Genomic DNA, 14,734 nt, shown 5'->3' on the forward strand with positions numbered 1-14,734 from the left:
GAGGTTAAGACTCATAAGTGCATTGAAAAAAATACCTAGAAGGACAACAATGCTTCCTGCTAGTCTAAAGAGCATTATTGTATTAAAAAAAATATTTAAAAAATAAATCGACAACATTAAAGGCCTACAACCTACAATGTCCTTCATACATTTAGGCTATACATCGTTCTCAAATTGTCATTCAGTAGACACTGTGTAACAAGTGCGCTGAGAGTCGGGAAGCAAGTTCAGGGAGTGAGTGTTTTAATAAATAAAATAAACAATGAACACAAACAATGCACCAACATGCAAACAGAGTCAACAACACCTGAGGAAAGAACCAAGGGGAGTGACAGATATAGGGAAGGTAATCAAGGAGGTGATGGAGTCCAGGTGAATGTCATCAGGCACCGGTGTGCGGGACGATGGTGACGGGTGTCAATCAAATTCAAATGTTATTTATATAGCCCTTCGTACATCAGCTGATATCTCAAAGTGCTGTACAAAAACCCAGCCTAAAACCCCAAACAGCAAGCAATGCAGGTGTAGAAGCACGGTGGCTAGGAAAAACTCCCTAGAAAGGCCAAAACCTAGGAAGAAACCTAGAGAGGAACCAGGCTATGTGGGGTGGCCAGTCCTCTTCTGGCTGTGCCGGGTGGAGATTATAACAGAACATGGCCAAGATGTTCAAATGTTCATAAATGACCAGCATGGTCGAATAATAACAAGGCAGAACAGTTGAAACTGGAGCAGCAGCACAGTCAGGTGGACTGGGGACAGCAAGGAGTCATCATGTCAGGTCGTCCTGGGGCACGGTCCTTGGGCTCAGGTCCTCAGAGAGAGAGAGAGAGAAAGAAAGAGAGAATTAGAGAGAGCATATGTGGGGTGGCCAGTCCTCTTCTGGCTGTGCCGGGTGGAGATTATAACAGAACATGGCCAAGATGTTCAAATGTTCATAAATTACCAGCATGGTCAAATAATAGTAAGGCAGAACAGTTGAAACTGGAGCAGCAGCATGGCCAGGTGGACTGGGGACAGCAAGGAGTCATCATGTCAGGTAGTCCTGGGGCATGGTCCTAGGGCTCAGGTCAGTTGAAACTGGAGCAGCAGCATGGCCAGGTGGACTGGGGACAGCGAGGAGCCATCATGTCAGGTAGTCCTGGGGCATGGTCCTAGGGCTCAGGTCCTCCGAGAGAGAGAAAGAAAGAAGGAGAGAATTAGAGAACGCACACTTAGATTCACACAGGACACCGAATAGGACAGGAGAAGTACTCCAGATATAACAAACTGACCCTAGCCCCGACACAAACTACTGCAGCATAAATACTGGAGGCTGAGACAGGAAGGTTCAGGAGACACTGTGGCCCCATTCGAGGACACCCCCGGACAGGGCCAAACAGGAAGGATATAACCCCACCCACTTTGCCAAAGCACAGCCCGCACACCACTAGAGGGATATCTTCAACCACCAACTTACCATCCTGAGACAAGGCTGAGTATAGCCCACAAAGATCTCCGCCACGGCACAACCCAAGGGGGGGGGGCAACCCAGACAGGATGACCACAACAGTGAATCAACCCACTCAGGTGACGCACCCCCTGCAGGGACGGCATGAGAGAGCCCCAGTAAGCCAGTGACTCAGCCCCTGTAATAGGGTTAGAGGCAGAGAATCCCAGTGGAAAGAGGGGAACTGGCCAGGCAGAGACAGCAAGGGCGGTTCGTTGCTCCAGAGCCTTTCCGTTCACCTTCCCACTCCTGGGCCAGACTACACTCAATCATATGACCCACTGAAGAGATGAGTCTTCAGTAAAGACTTAAAGGTTGAGACCGAGTTTGCGTCTCTGACATAGGTAGGCAGACCGTTCCATAAAAATGGAGCTCTATAGGAGAAAGCCCTGCCTCCAGCTGTTTGCTTAGAAATTCTAGGGACAATTAGGAGGCCTGCGTCTTGTGACCATAGCGTACGTGTAGGTATGTACGGCAGGACCAAATCAGAGAGATAGGTAGGAGCAAGTCCATGTAATGCTTTGTAGGTTAGCAGTAAAACCTTGAAATCAGCCCTTGCTTTGACAGGAAGCCAGTGTAGAGAGGCTAGCACTGGAGTAATATGATCAATTTTTTTGGTTCTAGTCAGGATTCTAGCAGCCGTATTTAGCACTAACTGAAGTTTATTTAGTGCTTTATCCGGGTAGCCGGAAAGTAGAGCATTGCAGTAGTCTAACCTAGAAGTGACAAAAGCATGGATTAATTTTTCTGCATCATTAGTAGAGCATTGCAGTAGTCTAACCTAGAAGTGACAAAAGCATGGATTAATTTTTCTGCATCATTTTTGGACAGAAAGTTTCTGATTTTTGCAATATTACGTAGATGGAAAAAAGCTGTCCTCGAAATGGTCTTGATATGTTCTTCAAAAGAGAGATCAGGGTCCAGAGTAACGCCGAGGTCCTTCACAGTTTTATTTGAGACAACTGTACAACCATTAAGATTAATTGTCAGATTCAACAGAAGATCTCTTTGTTTCTTGGGACCTAGAACAAGCATCTCTGTTTTGTCCGAGTTTAATAGTAGAAAGTTTGCAGCCATCCACTTCCTTATGTCTGAAACACATGCTACTAGCGAGGGCAATTTTGGGGCTTCACCATGTTTCATTGAAATGTACAGCTGTGTGTCATCCGCATAGCAGTGAAAGTTAACATTATGTTTTCGAATAACATCCCCAAGAGGTAAAATGTATAGTGAAAACAATAGTGGTCCTAAAACAGAACCTTGAGGAACACCGAAATTTACAGTTGATTTGTGTGGGATAATCAGCAGCCTGATGACCTAGAGGCCAGGGAGGGAGAAAACGTGATACACTGATTCATAAACATTGTAGATAGGTTAGCCTACGATACATATTAATGTATCAAATTAAATAAAATGTTTTTGGTCACATACACATATTTAGTATATGTTACTGCCGGGGTAGCAAAATGCTTGTGTTCCTAACAGTGTGGTAGTATATCACAATTCCTGTACAGTACCAGTCAAAAGTTTGGACACTCATTGCAGGTTTTGTGTTTATTTTACTATTTTCTACATTACATTGTAGAATAGTAGTGAAGACATCCAAACTTTGAAAAAACTCAAATGGAATCATGTAGTAACCAAAAAACCAAAAAAAAAAAAAAAATCAAAATATGTTTTATATTTGAGATTCTTCAAAGTAGCCAACCTTTGCCTTGATGACAGCTTTGCACACTTAAGATTCTAAAATCAGCTTCATACATACACGTAGTCTTTTCAATTAACAAGTGTGACTTGTTTATAGTTCATTTGTGGAATTTCTTTCCTTCTTAATGTGTTTGAGCCAATTAGTTGTGTTCTGACAAGGTAGGGGTGGTATACAGACGATAGCCCTATTTGGTAAAAGACCAAGTCCATATTATGGCAAGAACAGCTCAAATAAGAAAAGATAAAAAACAGTCCATCGTTACTTTAAGACGTGAAGGTCAGTCAATCCGGAACATTTCAAGAACTTTGAAAGTTTCTTCAAGTGCAGTCGCAAAAACCATCAAGCACTATGATGAAACTAGCTCTCATGAGGACCGCCACAGGAAAGGAAGACCCAGAGTTACCTCTGCTGCAGAGGATAAGTTCATTAGATTTACCAGCCTCAGAAATTGGCAATCAACTGCACCTCAGATTGCAGCCCAAATAAATGCTTCACAGAGTTCAAGTAACAGACGCATCTCAACATCAACTGTCCAGAGGAGACTGTTTGAATCAGGCTTTCATGGTTGAATTGCTGCAAAGAAACCACTACTAAAGGATGCCAATAATAAGAAGACACTTTCTTGGGCCAAGAAACCCAAGCAATAGACATTAGACTGGTGGAAATCTGTCCTTTTGGTCTGCAGTCCAAATTTAAGATTTTTGGTTCCAACAGTGTCTTTGTAGGTGAACAGATGATCTCATGTGTGGTTCCCACCGTGAAGCATGGAGGAGGTGTAGGGGTGCTTTGCTCGTGACACTGTCAGTGATTTTATTTAGAATTCACGGCACACTTAACCAGCATGGCTACTACAGCATTCTGCAGCGATACACCATCCCATCTGGTTTGAGTTTAGTGGGACTATCATTTGTTTTTCCTCAGGACAATGACCCAAGACACACCTCCAGGCTGTGTAAGGGCTATTTGATCAAGAAGGAGAGTGATGGAGTGCTGCATCAGATGACCTGGCCTCCACAATCACCCAGCCTCAACCCAATTGAGATGGTTTGGAATAAGTTGGACCGCAGAGTGAAGGAAAAGCAGTCAACAAGTGCTCAGCTGTCACGAGTCCGACCGAGGGTGTTTCCCCTTCCCGGGCGGGTGGCGCTCGGCGGTCGTCGTCACCGGCATATTAGCTGCCACTGATTGTTTTTCCTCCCCCTCCTTGTAGCACCTGTTCATGTTTAATTCGTTTGTCTTTATTAGACAGCCGGCCCGCCTGGTTGTTGTGCGGGATTATTTCTATGTAACCTTCGGCTCTGTTGTAGAGGTACGTGTTAGTGCCTGGTCGTGATTTTTTCCATTGTACATTTTTCATTCCCTGTGGTTGGGAACGTAACTTTTGTGAGCACCCTGTGGTGCGTTGGTGCTATTAAAAGACGCACAGCATTGAACTCTGTCTCCTGCATTTGACTCCACACCCACGACACCCTGAGCATTACATCAGCATATGTTGGGAACTCCTTCAAGACAGTTGGGAAAGCATTCCAGGTGACTACCTCAAGAAGCTGGTTGAGAAAATGCCAAGAGTGTGCAAAGCTGTCATCAAGGCAAAGGGTGATGACAGAGAATTTAAAACATATATTTGTTTAACACTTTTTTTTGGTTACCACATGATTCCATGCGTTATTTCATAGTTGTGATGTCTTCACTATTATTCTACAATGTAGAAAAAATGTGAAATAAAGAAAAACCCTTGAATTAGTAGGTGTGTCCGAACTTTTGACTGGTACTGTATGTTATGATTGTGATGTAATCCCGTATTATTTGCACAGTAGGCCTGAATACAGTAAGCGCCCTCTTCAGTTATTCGTAAAAGATACGAGGCCAGATCAAATGTAATATTTGTGACTGTCTTTAGCTGTGTGTCATTCAATATATACAGTCTTAGGACGGTGACCGGTCCAGCACCATGAGATCTTCACACTCGGTCATTAGGCTCTGCTGTCAGACCAAGTGTCACATTGACAGGCCTATAGTGAAACCCCCTGAGACGGCCTGCTCTACTGTCTACATAACCTCTACCTTGTTATGCTGTGACGTTAGTCCCTCAAGCCAACAGCAATGGCACCTGTGACGTTTTCACTTCTGGATTGTTTGTTCATTCATTTATAAATTCTTATTTGTTCTAGTGTCGAATAGCAACGGCTGATTTCCCAACACCTATCTCGCACAGTCCCTCAATAAAAAAAAACATTGTTACCCAACGACCTCAAAGCGAGAGCCCTGCATTACTGACGTCCTCCGCCTCACCAGTCTGTTGTTGACAGTCTGACAGTCAATCAATCAGATCCTCACTCATGACTCTCAGCAGGACGCCTCCGTTGAGTGTCTATTGGACACAGTAACCTCACTGGGATGAGTCGCACATGACTCCGCTCTACTATTTCATGTTCGACAGTTCTCAGAGAGGCATCCGGTCAGGTCAACCTCGTGTGAGGTTGTGGAGGGAGCAGAGCTAATATTTGCACTAATTGGAGCAATTTGACATGGAAATGGATGTTAGCATAGCTATGAATTGAGCAGGCGCTTTATCAAGTATATGTGAAGAGATGTAAGGAGGATTACTTGTCTTTTCTAAGTAGTCTTTCTCATGGGCCTGCAATTTCAGAGTTTTGCTGTTCCAATATACATACATCATGTTGTTGATCCATTACCCTAAAAATGCTAACCTAATGTAACTAATGTTTGTTTATCATAACTGGGTTTAGTTACTCACACACTTGCGTTCACAAACACACACACACGTGAACACTTACACCATAGACCACCAGGCACTTTCTAACAAAGCACAATACCATTTCCAAAAGGTCCTTTTTGGATTCTGGGCATATTCTGCTGTCCTGTGACTAACTATTTATTATGTAAAATGTTTTACTGTACGCAGGAGGCATAGATAGAGCTCTCATTGAGGACAAACAGGCCCTGGTCATGTGCATACCATGGCACTAGCCAAGTACAGTTCAGATGGTTTTGAAGAAGCAATAATGATAACACACACGGATACTCAATCAGACACAGCTGTCTGAAAGACAGCCACCTAAATAGAGTCTCCATCATCCTTCCATTGCCCTCGCTCTCTCTCTCTCTGCTGTCCCTACTGTAACCCAACAGTACAGTATCCTCACAGAGGGAAGGATGGAATGAGCCTTGGCAGCCCCCCAGGCATGCGCTTCATCCCACCAAGCTCTCACTCTCTCTCTCTCTCTGTGTCTCTGTCTCAGGTCAAATGGTTTGTGTCATATGACTCCCATTACCGTACACTGTCTGTGGCATCATGCTGCTTTTTGGTGAAAAATCAATTACACTTTTTAACATAGGGGCACTGTTCATGGTGCAGGCAAGGGGTGGAGTGGAAGGGGGGTTGTGTGTGTGTGTGTGTGTGTGTGTGTGTGCGTGTGCGTGTGTGTGTGTTAGTGGGGTTGTTTCTCCCCTGCTGGGGCACGACACATGAAACAAATGTGCCAAGGCTGACTGATGGCCATAGTGATGTGTCGCAGGGATGGGGATGGGTATTGGGGGACGGGAAACTGATCCTAGATCTGTACCTAGAGGACACTTCACCCCGGAGCGCTATAATTAAGGATGTAGGCAGAAAAGGAAGCACAATGTTTATAACTGTCAGAAAACCAATCAAAGGCTTTTTACTTCCTCCTCATACTTCCTCCCCATCAGCAGTCTTTCTGTACGCCCCTGTGGGCTGTATCCATAAAGCGTCTCAGAGTAGGAGCGCTGATCTAGGACCCCCCCCTTTCATCTTATTCATTATATTATGATCTAAAAGGCCAAACTGATCCTAGATCAGCCCTCTTAGTCTGATACGCTTTATGAATCCTGATCCACTTCCCTAGAGCAGTCCCAGTCCTAGTTGTGCTACCATGAAGGACTCCCAGTCCCAGTCCTTCATGGTAGCACAACAATACAGATCACATGCGTCAGGAACCACTGGATTAAGGAGGAAAATATGCCACGTATCTACCACCACAGACTACCTGTCCACTCAGACTTTCTGAGAAAGCCTCCACATGAATCAAATCAAATCGAGTTTGATTGGTCCCATACACATATGTAGCAGATGTTATTGCGGGTGTAGCAAAATGCTAGAGGCCCCATTTATCACAGCGAAAGATTTATGGAGACAAAGGTACTTATTCCCCAATCAACATAACTAAGATTCTATCAGACAGGAGCTAGGGTCTGTCATGGGATGAGCAATATGTCATGGGATAAGCAGTATATCACCATTATAACTCAATTGGATTACTGGGCGAGTGAGTATTTTCAAGCTTGTCAGAAGTGTTCTTTTTGTGGTTCCCCAGTTCCCTACTGTCTCCGCTATATTGTCTGTACTGGTGAGGACTGGCATTGAGTTACACATGCTGCCTATGACGTCAGTCAATCCTGTTAGTTTTGAGAAGGAGAGAACACACGGGAAACTAGGTACAAGTCACAATCCCACTTCAAACATTGAACATTTTGACAATGCAGTGTTTGTCAAGAGAGTGCTAGTTTTTGCTGCAATCTTTGGGTTTGGTCAATCTTTGAAACATAATTGTCAGTTGGTTAGGGGCAGTATTATGTGTCTTGGAGTCCCCCCACCACACTACAGCTCCACAGTATACAGTGCACTTGGAATGTATTCAAACCCCTTCACTTTTTCCACATTTTGTTACATTACAGCCTTATTATACAATTGATTTTTTTTTAATCCCCCTCATCAATCTACACACAATACCTTATAATGACGCTGCACAGCTATTTTCAGGTCTCTCCAGACATGTTCGATCGGATTCAAGTCCAGGCTTTGGCTGGGCCACTCAAGGACATTCAGAGACTTGTCCCAAAGCCACTTCTGCGTTGTCTTGGCTGTGTGTTTAGAGTTGTCCTGTTGGAAGGTAACGCTTCACCCCAGTCTGAGGTCCTGAGCACTCTGGAGCAGGTTTTCATCAAGGATCTCTGTACTTTTCTCAGTTTATCTTTCCCTCGATCCTGACTACTCTGCCAGTCCCTGAAGTTGAAAAACAGTTGAAAAAAAGTTTAAAAACATCCCCACAGCATGATGCTGCTACCTCCGTGCTTCATCATAGGGATGGTATTGGCCAGGAGATGAACGGTGCCTGGTTTCCTCCAGACGTGACGGTTGGCACTCTTGGTTTCATTAGACCAGATAATCTTGTTTCTCATGGTCGGAGTGTCCTTTTGGTGCCTTTTGGCAAACTCCAAGCGGGCTATCATGTGCCTTTTACTAAGGAGTGCCTTCAGTCTGGCCACTCTACCATAAAGGCCTGATTGGTGCTGCAGAGATGGTTGTCCTTCTGGAAGGTTCCCCCATCTCCACCGAGGAACTCTGGATCTCTGTCAGAGTGACCATTGGGTTCTTGGTCACCTCTCTGACCAAGGCCCTGACATCAGGTGGACTCCAATCAAGTTCTTGAAACATCTCAAGAATGATAAATGGAAACAGGATGCGCATGAGCTGAATTTTGAGTCTCATAGCAAAGGGTCTGAATACTTATGTAAATAAGTTATTTCTGTTTTTTTATATTTTATACATTTGTAAACATTTATAAAATCATGATTTTACTTTGTCATTATGGGGTATTGTGTGTAGATTGATGAATACATTTGTTTCTTTAATTGATTTTAGAATAAGGCTGGAATGTAACAAAATGTGGAAAAAGTGAAGGCGTCTGAGTACTTTCCAAATGCACTGTAAGTGAATGGAGGAGACATTGCGATACAGAGCGGTCTTTATCAGTAATCAACATCAGGTCACTACTTAGCTCATTTGCAGCTCCCTGGACCACTGAAGTATGGCCTTTCTGAGAGAGAGAGAGAGAGAGAGAGAGAGAGAGAGAGAGAGAGAGAGAGAGAGAGAGAGAGAGAGCATAGGGGATAGACTTTTTTTCAATTATCCTGTCTCCTTTTTTTACCCTGTCTCCTTCCTTTTCTCTTCTTTTCCCTCCTTAACAACATTCTGTGACTCCACTTGGCATGACTGAAAAAAGGGTATTATTCCTACTCTGGTTTTGTCACATGGGAATGACTCTGCAAATGTTACCACTATCGATACATGAAATTATTTGGATTTGTATTCATCATGGTCCAGCAAAATTAAGGCAATTATACTTTCTTTTTTTCATGACAAGATTTAGTTGAGGTTTTGTCACATCTGCTCCTGCCACACCCCCTAGTGGACATCCGATGTCTCCTTGACCTGCAGCCACCCCTCCAGTACACACTCTCTCTCCCTCCCTTTCTGTTTGTGTGTGATTGTGTGGTTGGAGACAGGTGTGCTGGAGCCAGAGCAGATCCTCATCAGCTGCAACCCGTTCCATAATCAAGACCTCTACAAATACTCAGTCCTGCCACTTCCACTCTGCCAGATCGTAATCTCTGCTCAGTCAGTTTATGATTCTGGATATTTATGATTATTCAAGACCCTGTTACCCTGCTGTGCCTGTTTCCCTGCCTGCCGCTGTTTATCCTCTCACTGCAGTTTTGCCACTCTGGCTCCTGTCTCCTGTTCCACAGCTCACCAACCTGCTACCCTGTTCTGGATTCACCACACCACCACTCCATTGGATTCCTCTCCGGACCTGTTTACCCTGTTCCAACCCAGCTCACTCCAACCTCAGCATCCACATCTAGTTTCCTACCACTCATCTGAGCTTCCCCAGTTCTGCACTCCATATCTCCCTGTGTTACAATAAATAACTTGGTTCATTCATCCCTGTTTCTTGGTATGAGTCTGCTCTTAGGTTCCCCTGTGCTGCTCCGCCTAACAGGTTTAGGGTTTAATGAACGATTTGTCCCAAATACAATGCTTTTAGTTTTGAAATATTTAGGACTAACTTATTCCATGCCACCCATTCTGAAACTAAATGAGGCACATTTATGTGTTGCGGTCATTTCAGTCACTGTAGTAGCTGACGTGTATAGTGTTGAGTCATCCGCATACATAGACACACTGGCTTTACTCAAAGTGTTAGTAAAGATTGAAAATTGTAGGAGGCCTAGACAGCAGCCCTGGTGAATTCCTGATTCTACCTGGATTTTGTTGGAGAGGCTTCCATTAAAGAACACCCTCTGGTAGCTCTTTATCCACAATATAGCAGGGGGCGTAAATCCATAACACATACGTTTTTCCAGCAACAGAATATGATCGATAATGTCAAAAGAAGCACTGAAGTCTAACAAAACAGAAGCCACAAATGTATCAATTTCTCTCAGCCAATCATCAGTCATGTGTGTAAGTGCTGTGCTTGTTGAATATCCTTCGCTATAAGCATGCTGAATGTCTGTTGTCAATTCTTTTCTCTGTAAAATAGCATTGCATCTAGTCAAACACAATTTTTTCCAAAAGTTTACTAAGGGTTGGTAGCAGGCTGATTGGTCGGCTATTTGAGGCAGTTAAGGGGGCTTTACTATTCTTAGTTAGCATTTGTCTCCACCCGCAATAACATCTGATAAATATGTGTATGTGACCAATTAAATTTTATTTGAATAACTTTTGCTTCTGTCCTTGTCTGAGGACACACACTTTCTAGTAGGCTTAAATTTAAGATAGGGCAAATGGGAATGGCAATATGGTCCGCTATTATTCTCAGTCATTTTCCATCCACGTTGTCAGATCCCGGTGGCTTGTCATTGTTCATAGAGAATCATCTTTTATTCACCCCTTTCACATTTACTTTACGGAATTCAAAATTACAACACATTTCTTTCATCATTTGTTTAGATATACTTGGATGTGTAGTGTCAGCATTTGTTGCTGGCATGTCATACCTAAGTTTGCTAATCTTGCCAATTAAAAATCATTAAAAATCATTAAAGTAGTTGGCAATATCAGTGGGTATTGTGATGAATGAGCCATCTGATTCAACAAATGATGGAGCAGAGTTTGTCTTTTTGCCCAAAATTTAATTTAAGGTAATCCAAAGCTTTTTACTATCATTCTTTATGTAATTTATCTTTGTTTCAACTTCAAGTGTAGTTTTCTTCTTTTTATTCAGTTTACTCACATGATTTCTCAATTTGCAATATGTTTGGTAATTTGTTGTACAGCCAGACCTGTTTGCCATTTCTTTTGCCTCATCCCTCTCAACCATACAATTTTTTCAATTCCTCATCAGTTCATGGGGATTTAACAGTTTTTACAGTCATTTTCTTAATAGGTGCATCCTTATTAGTAACTGGGATATGCAATGTGTCAAGTGCAGCATCTGGTTGTTCGTCATAACACACCACGGACCAACAAATATTCTTCACATCAACAAAATAGGAATCACTACAAAGCTTCCTGTGTGCCCTCTTATACACAATATTAGGCCAAGCCTTTGGAACTTTGGTTTTCCTAGATATGGCTACTATATTGTGATCACTACAGCCGATGGATTTGGATACCGCCTTCAAACAAATTTCTGCAGCATTAGTAAAGATGTGATCAATACATGTTGATGATGTCATTCCTGTAGTGTTTGTAACTACCCTGGTAGGTTGATTAATAACCTGAACCAGGTTGCAGGCAGTAGTTACAGTTGGAAGCTTTCTCTTGAGTGAGCAGCTTGATGAAAGCGAAGTCAATATTTAAATCACCCAGACAATATTGATATCACATACATTATCAAGCATTTCACACGTTATCCAGATACTGACTGTTCACACTTGGTGGTTTATAGCAGCTTCCCACCAGAATAAGCTTTAGGTGAGGCATATGAACCTGTGGACATATTACTTCAACAGTATTTAACATGAGATCCTCTCTAAGCTTTACAGGAATGTGGTTCTGAATATAAGCAGCCACACCTCCACCACTGGCACTTCAGTTACAAGATTAAAAATGACCTAGGATGCTTTCACTTTAAATCTTGTTGTCTTAATCAGGCCATTTCACTCCATGATTCACTGTAATATTCTCATCAAGTTGGAACAAGCTCCGCTCTGATAAATTACCCATTGATACCAGACAGTGGGTGGTGTGTGTGTGTGTGTGTGTGTGTGTGTGTGTGTGTGTGTGTGTGTGTGTGTGTGTGTGTGTGTGTGTGTGTGTGTGTGTGTGTGTGTGTGTGTGTGTGTGTGTGTGTGTGTGTGTGTGTGTGTGTGTGTGTGTGTATGTGTGGTGTAACACAACTCCACTAACGTCCCCTTTAATTCTAATAATTCCAACATATCGTTGATGACAGATCTTCTCCCTCATCTTCTCCCATCTCCTGTCTCTTAATCAGTCTCCCCTCTGAGCCCCAGTCTCGCACCAGTCTCTTGTGCAGTATTTAAATTCCTCGTTGACTCTGTTAGAGCGGGGAAGAGACTGTCCCCCATTGTTTTGCACTGAACAAAACGGGGGAGCTGATCATGTTAAGTGCGGCCAAGATGGATGAGGAGAGAGGGAACCTAATATCCTCTCCCCATGCCATCGTTTAGCAGAGATATGATTAGAGAGAGAGAGTGAGAATGACTGATAGAGAGAGGACTGTCTATTGTTTCTAACTCTGTGTAATTGAGGGGTTTAGCAGTGTTAAAAAAAGACTGACTCTATCATTAGACACGATAGGAAATCTTGTTGACTTTTTTCAAACTCTTTCTTCCTCCTCTGTGGTAATTAAGAAATTTGGCAGTGACTCAGTGAGTCCTACTGGGAGTACTGATATTAACTGTTGACCGATGGTTGGACATGTAGACGGAGTGTCTACTGAATATGATCAAAGGATGGGCTGGTAGTGTGTGTGTGCGTGCGTGCGCGCACGTGAGAGTGTGTGTGTGTGTGTGAGTGCGTTCGTGCGTGCGTGTGCGTGTGTGAGTGTGTGTGTATGTGTATTTGTATTCACACATGTTTGAGGTCACTGCAGAATGACAATATATACTGTTATTAAGCCTGATGAAGTGAGAGTCAGGAACCAATTCAGTTGGTTTCACACCACTCCGGTTGGTTTCACACCAGTCCGGTTGGTTTCACACCACTCCGGTTGGTTTCACACCACTCCGGTTGGTTTCACACCAGTCCGGTTGGTTTCACACCACTCCGGTTGGCTTCACACCACTCCGGTTGGATTCACACCAGTCCGGTTGGTTTCACACCACTCCGGTTGGTTTCACACCAGTCCGGTTGGTTTCACACCACTCTGGTTGGTTTCACACCAGTCCGGTTGGTTTCACACCAGTCCGGTTGGTTTCACACCACTCCGGTTGGTTTCACACCCCTCCAGGTGACACTCATAGAGGCAATTACATGTCTTTCCACTTAGAGGTCAGGAGTTAAAGAAATAAAGGTGTAAGAGTATTCTATTGTAGTTACACATACATGGTTATTGGGAGTCAGGAATAGATGATACTTGTATGTAAAACTTTCCCATTTGACACCTTGGTGTGAGAAGCAGCCCTCGAATTGATGCATGGAAATGTATGATTTTACTGACCCCTTGTGGCAAATGCAGGGAACTTTAGGATGAAAGAGTAACAGAATAAGACTAGTAGTGTTGAGACAGACATTTTATTGTAAACACAGACCTCTCTCTCAAATACATTCATGCACATACACTTTCCTTAACCCCCCCCCCCCCAACAAAAAAAAATATTACTCTCCCATGAGACCAACCCATTGGCCTGAAGATGGACCAGCCCACTTCCCTATGGCCATTTGTGCAGACAGCCTGGGGGAGTGCCTGGAAGACAGGGATGAGAGCAAGGTCAAGTGTGAGGTCAGAAAGGATGATTGGTGCTTAAGGCAAAGTACACAACCGTGTTTGTCATGCAGAGCAAAGGGATTTTTGTCATGCAGAGCAAAGTATATGCATCAAATATCACACACACACTCACACACACACACACACACACACACACACACACACACACACACACACACACACACACACACACACACACACACACACACACACACACCCTCAGGCTGGCATGGGGCATAAATCAAACAAATGGCATCACAGCCTTAAAAGGGCAACATTCCAACAGATATACCACTCTCCCACACAACAAAGCCACACTCACAGCATAATTAATTGCAACAAATTACCTCCTATCCCCTTCCCTGTCTCACCGCCCCTTTGCTCTCTCTCTCTCACACACACACCCTCCACCACCCATAAGTGCTTTAATGTGGCTTATTGCCGTGGTAGCGGCAGGTCCCGGGTCCCATTGGCCGCGGAAATATTCCGTTGACGGATGTTCTGCTGTCTTCAGGCGGATTCTACCCTCCCCGGACAGACCCAGCTGTCACTAGGAGATGATAACATTAACATTGTGTGTGTGTGTGAATGTGTGTTTGTGGGTGTGTGTTTGTGTGTGTGTTCGTGTACGGGCTTGTCTTTGTGTGTGTGTGTGTGTGGTACGGGAACGTTCGGCGATGACTAATGCCCGTCATCAGCGAACGAGGCCGGTGACAAATCGAACGGCAGCCCTGGCGCGCCGTAATAAAAAATAAGATGGATGGCCCGGCTCAGGCTAGGGCCCACGTTAATGTGATTTCCACCACTCTCTGTGGCTCC

The sequence above is a fragment of the Oncorhynchus keta genome, chromosome 10 (assembly GCF_023373465.1).
Source record: "Oncorhynchus keta strain PuntledgeMale-10-30-2019 chromosome 10, Oket_V2, whole genome shotgun sequence".
NCBI classification, from domain to species: domain Eukaryota; kingdom Metazoa; phylum Chordata; class Actinopteri; order Salmoniformes; family Salmonidae; genus Oncorhynchus; species Oncorhynchus keta.